Below are 13,807 nucleotides of genomic sequence, written 5' to 3'. Positions count from 1 at the left end.
ATAATTATTAAAACTTTTTAAACTAAATTTTTACATTATTTTTTATTCCCCATTGGGATGGTTTGAATCCTCCTGCAGTATGATTTTAAACCATTACAGCTTTACATATAAGCCCTTCCCTGAAAAAGAAAGATTTTAGTGTAAAAAAAAAACAAAAAAAAACATTACCTCTCCGCCTCTGCCATGTCCCGCGGGGATGCAGAACATATCTGCCGCGTGCGGCAGATGTTTCCTGCATCTCCACAAGGAAAAAGAATTCCCTGCTGCAGATGCCACATCTGTGACAGATGCAGCAAAGTAATTCTAAATCCCTGTAGGGAATAAAGGATTCCCTACCGCAGCTGTCACACATGACAGCAGCACTACAGAGTCGGGGACAGCGGCAGAAGTCGCGGCTGAGCCCCGGCAGCCGTCAATGGCTTTTCAGGGAAGGTCTTCATAAGCCCTTCGCTAAAAAGCCATTTAAAATAGTGTAAAAAAAAATCAATACTCACCTGTCGGGGCTCAGCCGCAACTTCTGCCGCTGTCCCCAACTCTGTAGTTCTGAGCTATCAGCAGCCGGGGATTTAAAATCCCTGCCTGCGTGTAGCTCTGATTGTGATTGGCTAAGGCGCTTCAGCCAATCACAATCAGAGCTACCAGCAGGTGGGGATTTTAAATCCCCAGCTGCTGATAGCTCAGCAGCGCTACAGAGCTGGAGACAGCAGCAGAAGTCGCCACTGAGCCCTGGCAGCCATCAATGGCTTTTCAGGGAAGGGCTTCATAAGCCCTTCCCTGAAAAGCCATTTAAAATAGTGTAAAAAGAAAAAAAATCAATACTCACCTGCCGGGGCTCAGCCGCGACTTCTGCCGCTGTCCCCGACTCTGTAGCGCTGCTGAGCTATCAGCAGCTGGGGATTTGAAATCCCCGCCTGCTGGTAGCTCTGTTTGTGATTGGCTGTGTTGTGATGTGATGTGTTCTGCATCCCCGCGAAACATGGCAGTGGCAAAGAGGTAAGTTTTTTTTATTTTTTATTTTTTTTCACACTAACATTTTTGTTTTTCAGGGAAGGGCTTATATGTAAAGCCCTTCCTTGAAAAACATTTTAGGGGTGCGGCCAGACTATTGTTTTCAATGGAGTGGCCGGCAGCAGTCGCGGCTCCATTGAAAACAAGTCAGGCAGCTACCGAGCATCGGTCACCCTGAAAATTGGTTGAGTGTCCCATTGACTATAATGGGGTTCATTACTCGAAACGAGCTCTCCAGCATTACAAAAAGCTTGGCTCGAGTTAACGACCCAAACAATAAAAATATGTTGCTATTTCTCTTGCATGGTGAACGCCGCAAAAATAGTTTTAAAATTTAACTAAATAATTGCTACTTTTCTTTTGTTCACAATGATAAGCAATCCAAAATTCACATGTACCTCAAAATGGTACCAATAAGAAAACTGCAACTCTTCCACCAAAAACACCACCTCGCTGAGCTCCGCTGCTGCAAATTAAAATTTTTACGGGGCTTAGCGCTTCTTCAGACGGGCGTATATCAGTCGGGTTTTCACGCCCAGCCAATATAGGCTGCTCTTCTCTGCAAGGGGAAGAGGCGGGACGGGACGGCAGCTAGTGCACTGAGCTCCCGCCCCCTCTCCGCCCCTCGTCACTGTTTGCAATGGGAGGGGCTGGAAAGGCGGGAGCTAAGTTCCACACCCGTCCCCTCCCATTGCAGAGAGGGGCAGCGTATATCATCCGGCCGTGAAAATCTGACCGATATACCCCCGTCTGAATAAGCCCTTAGAATGCAGCGATGCAGATTCAAAAGTTTTTCTTTAAAAACGTGACTTCACCGTACAAAGTAAAGAATAAAAACAGTCTCTATAAACCCGGTATCGCACTAATCGTGTTGATCCAGATAACAAAGTTATCATGTTATTTTTGCCAAATAGTGAACGTTGTAAAAAACAAGACCCAAAAACGATGGTGGAATTTAGGGGCGTTTTTCCATCTCACCTTCAAAAAAATGTAATAAAAGTTTTGCAACATATTACATGTGTAGCCATGAAAAAGTACAACTTGTCCCACAAATACAAGCCATGTCACCGAGTTATGTCTTTTGCAGTGTGACGATGGAAATCGCCTGGTCCTTAAGGCATAAGATCGGCCGGTCACTAAGGGGTTACATTTCATCACTATTGCGAATATTACATCATATCCTGTTTGATGAAGCTGTCAAGCCAAATTCTATGTGATATTTTTAATCACAGGAAAGGCAGACCTAGTTTGACCTAGCTGCCGGCTTTGCTGGCATTTCATAGTACCTACAAATATTTATGCTAAGTAAACAGGTGTGCTGTAAGTGCAAACGTCTAATTGTATAAAGCAAACAGTAGTATACAAGGTGTATAATAAGTCCGGGACACACAGTGATCTAATCACCTTAAAGGGAAACCGCCAGCTAGTTTCTATGTAAGAAGCCTCTGCACTTAATTTTCACATGTAGCTTATATGCGCTGATTTTGGCAGCAGATTCGCGTACGGAAAAATCTGCGGGATATTAAAACAGCAGCAAAGTGATATAAAGAAATCTTATCCGCACTCTGCATAATCTGTTGAATAGGGTATAACTTTTAATCCTGGCCCAACCCCTTTATCCACTTCCCAACATGCGCCGTTCATGTACGGTGCATGCCAGGTGTCATTGTATGGAGTGGGCTGCTCCATGCATGGCGGCTGTCAGTTGGCTGACACCTGCCCGCAACCACAACGCTGAGAGATAACGCCAATATGCATCTGTTAGCCATTTAAATCCTATCATCGATCAATAGGGATTGAAATGTCCTGAATAGACTTCCTGCGAGGTGCTGTTTGGGTGTCATGGAAGGGTGAGGCCACTGAAGGCCCCCAGTGCTAACATGGATATTTGTCTATTAGGAAATGCCTGTGGCACATCTTAATAGAATGCACGTCAAATTACAGTATACGGGCTTATTTAGATGAGCATCCTTTTGACATGATGCGGACACGTCAAAAAATCGCGGCTTTTAGAACCAATGGTTTCCTATGGAAACATTAAGGTGAAGGAATTTTAGCCACGCACAAAAATCGCACCTCAATTTTTCCTTCACACTTGCGGATACGAATTGTGAGGCGTCCAACCCACAGCACATATGCAATTAACAATGTGTGTCGGCTGCGCGTACCCACATCATCGCTATGCAATGGCACAGGAAATACAAACAAAAGAAAACCTGTACTGTGAAGGACCACCTGCGAGCCTCCGCGGTCATGTGCAATACAGGTAAGTGTTGTACGCAGGATCACTGTTAGGGTTCTTTCACATGAGCGCATATTGGCCGGCCGTTTTCACTGCTTACCGATATGCGCTGTGATCTGATACATTGGATTCCAATGGATCAGATCACATGGGTGTATTTCTGAGACGTAAAAACGCCCGGCCGGCCAATATCGCGCCGGGCGTTTTTACGTTGGGCCCAAAAGATAGTCCTGGAACTATCTTTTGGCCCGAAATACGTCGGGCGCTGCATGGGCTCCTACGGGAGCCCATGGCAGCGGCCGTAGGTGGGAGGGAATTTAGCAGTGTGGCTGCTAAACTCCCACCCTCTGTCACTATCATCGCTGGGGCCGCTAGGGGGGGTCACTATTATCGCTGGGGTCACAGGGGGGGGTCACTATTATCGCTGGGGCCGCTGGGGGGTCATTATTATCGCTGGGGGGGGGGCACTATTATCTCTGGGACAACTGGGGGGGGGCAGTATTAGCGCTGAGACTTCTGGGGGGGGTGTTACTATTATCGCTGGGGCCGTTGGGGGGTCACTATTATCTCTGGAGCTGATGGGGGGGTGTCAGTATTATCGCTGGAGCCGCTGGGGGGTGTCACTATTATCACTGGGGCCGCTGGGGGGGTGTCACTATTATCGCTGGGACCGCTGGGGGGTGTCACTATTATTGCTGGGGCCGCTGGGGGGGTGTCACTATTATCGCTGGGACCGCTGGGGGGTGTCACTATTATTGCTGGGGCCGCTGGGGGGTGTCACTATTATCACTGGGGCCACTGGGGGGGGGTCACTATTATGGCTGGGGGGGGGCACTATTATCACTGGAACCGCTGGGGGGGGGGCAGTATTATTGCTGAGATAACTGGGGGGGCAGTATTAGCGCTGGGACTTCTGGGGGGTGTCACTATTAACGCTGGGGCCGCTGGGGGGGGTCACTATTATCGCTGAACGGGTCACTATTATCGCTGGGGCCGCTGGGGGGTCATTATTATCGCTGGGGGGGGGCACTATTATCACTGGGACCGCTGGGGGGGGCAATATTATTGCTGTGACAACTGGGGGGGGCAGTATTAGCGCTGGGACTTCTGGGGGGGGTCACTATTATCGCTGGGGTCGCAGGGGGGGGTGTCACTATTATCGCTGAATGGGTCACTATTATCGCTGGGGCCGCTGGGGGGTCATTATTATCGCTGGGGGGGTGGCACTATTATCTCTGGGACAACTGGGGGGGGGGGAGTATTAGCGCTGAGACTTCTGGGGGGGTGTCACTATTATCGCTGGGGCCGTTGGGGGGGTCACTATTATCGCTGGAGCTGATGGGGGGGTGTCACTATTATCACTGGGGCCGCTGGGGGGGTGTCACTATTATCACTGGGACCGCTGGGGGGTGTCACTATTATTGCTTGGGCCGCTGGGGGGTGTCACTATTATCACTGGGGCCACTGGGGGGGTCACTATTATGGCTGGGGGGGGGCACTATTATCACTGGCACCGCTGGGGGGGGGGCAGTATTATTGCTGGGACAACTGGGGGGGCAGTATTAGCGCTGGGACTTCTGGGGGGTGTCACTATTAACGCTGGGGCCGCTGGGGGGGTCACTATTATCGCTGGAGCTGCTGGGGGGGTCACTATTATCGCTGGAGCCGCTTGGGGGTCACTATTATCGCTGGGGTATGTTTACATGTGGCAGGGCTCTTTCAAAATAGACAGCGTGCAGATTTTTACTGCTTTTTGGATGCGGTAATGCTGCAGACTTTTCCGCTGAGGACATTTTGCAGTATTTCCGTGTCCAAAATGGATTCAAAATCTGTACGCTGTCTGGTTTGAAAGAGCCCTGTCCTATTTAGAACGCCGGTGGTAAAATAGTACGTTGTGATAAGCCCCGCCCCCTGACATGTTGGGCCGCTTGGGGGGTCGCTATCATCGCTGAGGCCGCTAGGGGGGTCACTATTATCGCTGGGGTCGCAGGGGGGTCACTATTATCGCTGGGGGGGGTCACTATTATTGCTGGGGCCGCTGGGGGGTCACTATTATCGCTGGGGGGGGGGGGTCACTATTATCGCTGGGGCCACTGGGGGGTCACTATTATCGCTGGGGGGGCACTATTATCACTGGGACCGCTGGGGGGGCAGTATTATCGCTGGGACACCTGGGGGGGGCAGTATTAGCGCTGGGACTTCTAGGGGGTTGTCACTATTATTGCTGGGGCCGTTGGGGGGGTCACTATTATTGCTGGAGCTGCTGGGAGGGTCACTATTATCGCTGGAGCCGCTGGGGGGGGGGTCACTTTTATCACTGGAGTATGTTTACATGGGGCGGAAATGGGCAGGGTGTTTCAAAATAGACAGCGTGCAGAAATTTCCGCTGAGGACATTTTGCAGTATTTCCGTGTCCAAAAAGCAGTCAAAATCTGCACGCAGTCTATTTTGAAGCGGCCCGGTCCTTTTTAGAACGACAGTGGTAAAATAGTACGTCGTAAGAAGCCCCGCCCCCTGACTTGTTGGGCCGCTGGGGGGTCACTATTATCGCTGGGACCGCTGGGGGTGGGGTCACTATTATCGCTGGGACCGCTGGGGGTGGGGTCACTATTATCACTGGGGGGGGGGGGGCACTATTATCAGTGGGGCTGCTGGGGTGGTTACAATTGTCGATGGGGCCGCTGGGGGGGTCACAATTATTGCTGGGGCCGCTGAGGGGGTCACTCTTACCGCTGGGGGGGGGGGCAGTATTATCGCTGGGACCGCTGGCGGTTAGTATTATCGCTGGGACCACTGGGGGGGGGGCAGTATTATCACTGGTGCTGCTGGGGGGGGGGTCACTATTATCACCGGCACTTTGCAGTAAATAAGTGGGTTTTGGGTTGCAGTTTGGGCACTCGCTCTCTAAAAGGTTCGTCACCACTACTCTAGGGTTTGTTGGTTTTGCATGCCTGTAAATGTGTTGTGTTCAAACAGAGCTTGTCCAGTGTTTGTGCAGGTGGCCAGACAGTAGGTGTGGATAGCCATGTTCTGTGTATATGGTGTGAACAGTGTCATGTTCTGTATGTCTGAGCAGGTGGCTAGACATGGGGAGTGAACTATCCTGTTCTATGTGGTTGTGTGTCTGGCATGCTAACCCTAGTGTGTTGCTGTGTGAATGGTGTCCTGTGCTGCCTGTTTAGTGTCTTGCAGCTTAAGTTCATTGGCCAATGTCCGAACTAATCCCTCACTTTTATATTCAGCTTTACCATCTGCTTTAGTGTGTGAGGTTGTGTGGTAAGTGAGTTAGTGCATTTAATGTGTCTGCTTTGCCTGGTTGAGAGTATCGTTGAGGGTCGAGAGCAGGGTCGAGGTTCCAGCGTGGGGCCACCTTTATAGAGGCGATCGCTCCACTTGTTAGGTAGGGTCTTGCCATCTTCCCTGCAGCATAGAGTCAGTTGTCCCAAAACCTTTGTCTTTGGGTCCCGTTTATGTGGGCCTGGTGCTTGTTTGCCCGCACGAATGTAACAGTTACCGGCCGGGCTCAAAAACAGAAGCTGCTTCAGGCCTCCCGCATGCGGAATCTGACCGGGTCATGTGAGCAGTAGTTGAGTATACTATATAAGAGATCATATAATTGCAAGTTTAAATTCCTTGCGGGGGACAAAAAAATATAAAACTAAGTAAAATAAAGATTTAATTATAAAATCTATTATAAAAATTAAAAATATTTTTATAGTTTATCCGCTCCCTTTTCCCAGTATTGGTCCACAGAGTAAAGACTGCGCCATTTTTACAGCTGGTAAAAACACCCCTTCAACACCCATCCCCCACCTTCAAAAATAAGGCACATTTGCATTTATTTTTCCTTAAGCCGGTTTCACACGGGTGAGATTCTCACGTTAGATTTGTACGTTGAGAGACGCACAAATCTTGCCCGGCTATGAACCCCATTCTTTTGAGCCATGTTTTACTGCATCACGTCCTATCTTTGGGGGCACCCTCTCATCGCATCACCCATTGTTTTAATTGGCGCCGGCACTAGCATCGTGCCACAAGCTAGGTGTGATTCAGTGTGATACAATGCGATCCACTGCCGCAGCTGTCAGGATCTATACTTCTCCGAAGTGATGCGAGGCGGTTTTGATACGAAATCGCATGTTGGTGAGCGCAATATCGGGCCACGATTCACGACACGATATCGCACTCATCCGTGTGAAGGTAATATTAGAAATCTTTAAAAGTTTTCTAATACATTATATGGTGCCTTTTAAAAGCACAAGTGATCCCACAAAAAACAAGCCTCCTGCAGCTGGGTTGCTGGAAAAAAAATCAAAAAGTTAAGATTTCTTTAAAAGTGCAGAGAAAAAATGAAAATGATAAAAAAGGGCCACAGCTGCAAGGGGTTAACTCATACTCAAGTTTCATACTCTTTATTCCTGAAATTCTAGAGGTAGCAAGACTGAGAATTGGAAAGGTTTGACCGTTTTCTATACATTTTAGTGGGTTGTTTTGCCTTTCTGCTGCTTGAAGCACTTTATGAAATAAAGCATAGTAGATTATCAGCATACGGTTTATTTCCTTCCTACTGTGGACAGTGCGTGGTGACCTGACTTCACAGCTCTACAGGAACTCATCGGTACAGAGCAAGAACAAGGTTAAATAGCACATCGTAAATGAGGTGAAATAAATGTATGCTAGATTCACATTACTGTGGGTGTACTCAGTGGCCTAGACACTGCTGAGTCCCTAATAACCAAGTGATATACTCAGGGGCGGGATTTAGAGGGGTTGTACCAAGAGGGTAACTTATGCCCTATCCATAGGATAGAAGATAACCTGCTGATTGGTGGGGGTCTCACTGCTGAGCCCCTGCCGATCTGCAGAATGGCACTCCCCTTCAACGCTCCACCTGGCACTGCAGGGGTTGCTTTTACCCCCACAGTGACATCATTATGTTGGAAGAACAGGCCAAGCATGCACGGTCAGCGCCCCATATATTTCAATAGGCCTGACAGAAATACTTGAGGGAGTGCCACTAGTGACGTGTGCAACCAGTGCTCAATTCAGTCTCTTTCTCACTGCTGTAACCCCTCAGTGAAGAGGACTGTAGACACAAGACCCACCATCTCGAGATTGGCAGGGGTTGCAGCAGTGGGACCCCCACTGGTCAGTCAGCAAGTTATTCCCTATCCAATGGGTAGGGGATAACTTGCGAACTTGGTACAGCCCCTTAAATTTTTAACAGGCTCCCTATTTCACTGTCCAAAATATGAGTGTGAGCTGCTCATAACGTAGCTTACCCCCCAAAAATTCACCCTAAACTAATAATAAAATACATACAATGGAGCACCAGAATGAAGTTCGCTACATAAATACAGCACCAGAGCCAAGCTTATAACATAAATACACTAACATAGCCAAGCTCAGTACATAAACACAACACCAGAACTAACATCATAACATGAATACACCACCAGAAGCATAGCATGAATGCAGCCTCAGAACCGAGCTCATAGCATGAATGTGTAGCATCTAGCGGCAACCTAGACATGAGTCCCACACTGAGGAGGGGGACACAACACTCCACTGACACCATGTGACTAGACAGAATTGTTACTTTCCCAGACATATCCCAGCCACTTTCAGACATTAACCTCTTGCATGCTGCAACTGTGCAATACACATAACAGAAACAAGACACTTTGCACAGTGCATCCACATACAAGACATGACATGTATGAGACTTATGGAGGGGCCAGAAATAGTTGCTTTGGGCCACTACAGTCCCTTCCCTAGTTAAAATAAGCCGACCCCGGCGCCTCTAAAGTGTGTTATGCAGAGAAGGGATATCTCAGTGCACTACTCCAATTCACCTTTAAGACCACTACACAGTCACGGAGTGTGCAAGGCGAAATCTGTAAACACAGCTCTTACCCTCCGGTTACTTATATATAAAAGATTAACCCATTCTGGTGTTCTGAGACCACCTTTTGAATGTCACTTTCTGAGTAAAGCATTGTTATGGCAGTCTGTATGAAAATGGTTTGGCCTAACCATGAAAAGTTTTCTACTAGGCTGAACTGAATTTAGAATACTCTAGTATAGCTATGGGGCAATTGCATGACTCTTTTCCCCAAAAGACAAAAAATATGAGGCAAATGGAATGAACATCACTTTCTCTGAAAAAAGGAAAAGACTCAGTGACAGGTGGTAGCTTAAGTCAATACCCTCCTGTCCTGGACAAAAGAGATAAGGTGAAAAGGATGCCCTGCCTACTGAGACAGACTAGGACGGTGGACAGACAATAGCCCTAAAGACGCGGCATGGGGAACAAAGAACCTCCAAACATACACATAGATCATTCACACCGTTCATGCAGACTCATTCAATGCTTGAACAATAATGTTGCATAACATAACATTTTCCATAGGAAATGGTAACGTCACAGCATTAAAACATGTTTAGGCTGTGCAAACAGAATACATTAACTTTGGAGTCCTTAAATATTTAAGGGGCTAAAAGTGAAAAAAGAGAATGTCTCCTACACTAAGAGTCCTTTAGAATTTTAAGCAGTTCCTTGGTCGGATTAACACAAGCTGTGAATCGTCGCTCTCCGGATCAGTAATTGTGATCGGCGTTGGATGATTATCTCTGGTGCTGACTTCGGTCACTGAACTTACAGATGAGCTGGCCTGATTGATTCTCTGCACTTCCTCGTCACATTCATCCATGGAGTCAGACACTGCGTAGCTGATGGTAGAGAGTGATGTCAGCATTGAATTCTCCTCCGAGGAAGAAGTGTCTTTGATGACAATCGGAGATGCAGCAGGTCCATGTTGCGGCTGTTGCAGAAGAAGATTTGGCATTCTGGGACGTGCTCTGATGAAGGAAAAGGAGAAATTCTCTTCCTCGTGTTCAAGGACAAACCTCTTCAGGAACTCTGGTAGGCAGTTCCTTACAGCGGCATTGTTACGGTGGATCAGGATCCATAGTGGGTACTCCACCTGGACTATTGCCTCTGGCACCTTGAAAATGCACATAGGGCGGACAGGCCCTGCAGCTTCAACTTCTCCGGCAGGCTCCTCTAGATGTTCCTTCGGTGGAGGAGCAGTGGGTGAGTCCCGTGGTAGCAATGGTAGAAGCTGTGGATTCTCTCCCCAGTAATATTGAGGATGCCTTGTGGGAAATCCAGTCGGAGCATCCTGGACTGGGTGTAGCCTCAGCTCTCTGCATTGGGAAAACATCTTGACTGCTCGCTGGCTGAAAACGTTCCGCCTCGAGAGCTCTAGTGGCTCCACCCCCTAGGGGCGGTCCTGGGTTTCGCGCCAAAGTGGCAGGGCAGGGGTAGTCCTCCTCCCTACTTTGTGAATAGCCAAGGCAGGAACTTCTTGGTGGGAAACGTTTGGCAGCAATTTCTTGGCGAGAACACCCTGTCCAGAAGGGCAGCTGGGCACAATTTTGAGTAGCCATGTTGAGACTCACGTGGGGCTCTGCAGCAAAGTCCAGTAATTGCACATGGTCCAACAATATCAGCACGTCATCTCTCACAGCGTAGTACTTTTTTGAGATGGCAACTTGAGAGGCACTATCCTGTAAAGCAGCTGTAGACATGGCGGGAAACTTGACATGGTGATTCTCTTACTTTTTGCTCTGGACTTGCCAGAATAAACTTTCTTAGTACCTCTGTGGTAACGCAGGGATATAGATGCAGCACAGAGGCATTTTATCCTGTTCGTGACACCAAAAGAAAAGGGCCTGTAGCGTCCTGTGACAACCTAGACATGAGGTCCACACTGAGGAGCTGGCGGGTAGAGGTAGCACTTGTCACGGTGGCTCTACCAGACTCCACCCCAGAGAGACGCACGGATCTTTGGCCAAAAGTCCTTAAATAAAAGTTCACAGCAGCAGATCTCTCTTCAGTGCATAAAACTCTTCAAGTTTATTTCTTCATATTCAGGTAAAACATGACCACGCGACGTTTCGACCAGATAATGGTCTTTTTCAAGCATGCATCACATACCCCACCCACCCCTTTATATACTAAAATAAGTATCAGTGTAATGGATCAAATTATCTTGTGCCCAATCACTAAACAGCTCATCATGACACAGGTGTGTATACCTTGTACTCACAAGTGGCTAATAGGTCAAGGCTTCCATTCCGGTCTCCAGGTGTTACTTCAATCAGCGGGAAGGCCATCATGTTAATATCACCAAATATTCTACTAGCGTCCTCAAAGAACACTGCGCATGCGCCCGTGGCATCCCTACGTCACTTCATACTGACGTCGCCACGTTCCCTAACTATTCCAAGAACTTCCCATGGTCACTGCGCATGCGTCCGTGACGTCCTCACGTCTCCTCGTACTGTCGTCACTACGCTCTCTAGCTCTTCCGGGAGTCTTCATAGCAGGACGCATACACAACAGCGTCCGGCCCGCGCCATCACGTCTGTGCACGCTAACCATCACGTCATGGCGCTGTTACGTCACAACCCCATGTCACCTTCTCACACTGCGCAAGCTCTATTCAAAGTCCAACTTCCCAGTATGTTCTTTCTAGATCGCCAATCAATCTCTCAGTGTCCATTGCCCATGCCGAAGCAATTTAGCATCAATATCCAAATAAACAGCTTTGCCTTCAAAATAAATACAATATACGACCCCATTAACTATCAATAAAGGTGACATAACTACACATCTAATCAACCTCTACCCTCTCAAGTATAAATGAAAAGGAATCACTATTTGTCTAATATATAACCAATACCTGGAGTCTTTATAATGTATGAAAAAATCTTTATTACATCATTTTCACATTCTAAATAAGCAAAATGGCTGTGTATAATAGAATATCAGTTACTTCTATGTCGATAGACATCACTGTATGCATGTGAACCACGAACACCTCGAAACCGGATATGCCCCAGACCTATAAATACAAAGAAAAAACCAATCAGTAAAATTGACCCATATACCACAACACTTAAATAATATAACAGTGATGCAGAAAGTTATATAGAAATCAGATATGTTGCATATAGTCATATTCATGATTTGGACCCTTTGGTGTCATGGTGTCTAACGTGAATATCCAATGGAGTTCCTTGCGTTTCAACAATAATTCCGTATCCCAACCCCTTGGTGATTCCGGTACATGGTCTATAATTCTATACCTCAGCTGGTTTACAGAATGTCCTAAGTCCAGAAAGTGTTTCGAAACCGGTGACTCTTTGTTCTTTAAACGTATCGAACTCTTGTGTTGTGAAATCCTTCTTCTGGCTTCTTGAATGGTTTCCCCCACATAACCTAGCCCACAAGGGCAGTTCAGTAGGTAAACCACAAAATTACTGAGATGTAAACCAGCTTTTAATCCGAAACTGTCGACCTGTACGTGGGTGTCTAAAGGTATCTCCTTTGATCATGTTATTGCAACTCGCGCAACCTAAGCAAGGAAAATTCCCTTTACAAACACCGATCTTCTATACCCTCCCTAAAATCCACAAAAACCTCAATAATCCACCTGGGCGCCCGATAGTTTCGGGCTGTGATTCTCTGTTTGCCAATATTTCCAAATTTCTAGATAAAGTCTTTAGGATTTTTGCCATTAAAGCAGGATCCTTTATACGTGACACAGGTGACTTTTTGGACAAATTAAAAGGAATAGAGGTGACAGAAAGTACTATACTGGCTACTTTTGACGTAGTGGCTCTGTACACCTCTATAAAGCACATGAAGGGTTTGGATGCCATCAGCCGACTCCTGATTGATTCAGATGTGACTCCACGTAATGGGAACTTTGCCCTGTTGCTGCTGGAGTACATCCTCACAAACAACTACTTCATGTTTGGGGGGGTTGTACTACTGGCAGCGACAGGGCACTGCTATGGGGTCCTATGTGGCCCCCACCTATGCCAATGCCTTCATGAGGGTGTTTGAGGAAGTCTTTGTCTATACCTCCCCTCGGTGGTCTTCTGTGAAGGCTTGGCATAGGTTTATAGATGACATCTTTGTAGTCTGGGAGGGGTCGGTTGAGGAGCTACTTTCTTTTCAGACGGATTTAAACTCGGTTCTTCCTGAACTGCAGTTCACTCTGTTGTATTCTGCCACTAAGATTCAATTTCTTGATGTCAGAGTGAGCAGGGTCAATAATACCCTTGTCACAGACATTTCTGTAAAGCCCATGGACCGCAACAATTTGTTGCGGTTTGATAGTTTCCACCCAAGGCAGATGATTAATTCACTGCCTTGGAGTCAACTATTTAGGGTCAAGGGGATCGTGGGTGATGACAATACAGATGAGAGGTTACACCAGATGTGCAGCAGGTTTATTAAGAGAGGCTATCCGAAATTGCTATTGGATGAAACAGTGAATAAGGTGAAGGAGATTGGAAGAGAGGAAAGTTTGAAACCCAAAGAGAAAAGGGGTGACAACCTTAGGATCCCTTTTGTGTCGACCTATACAGAAATGAGTGTTAGAATAGCAGGAGTTGTGCGTAAACATTGGTCGGTTTTACAGAGAGGATGTGGAGAAATTATAGAATTTACTTCTAAACCAATGATGGCCTATAAAAGAG

Source organism: Eleutherodactylus coqui, chromosome 3 (assembly GCF_035609145.1).
Source record: "Eleutherodactylus coqui strain aEleCoq1 chromosome 3, aEleCoq1.hap1, whole genome shotgun sequence".
NCBI classification, from domain to species: Eukaryota; Metazoa; Chordata; class Amphibia; order Anura; family Eleutherodactylidae; genus Eleutherodactylus; species Eleutherodactylus coqui.
Note: the sequence above shows the minus strand (reverse complement) of the source record.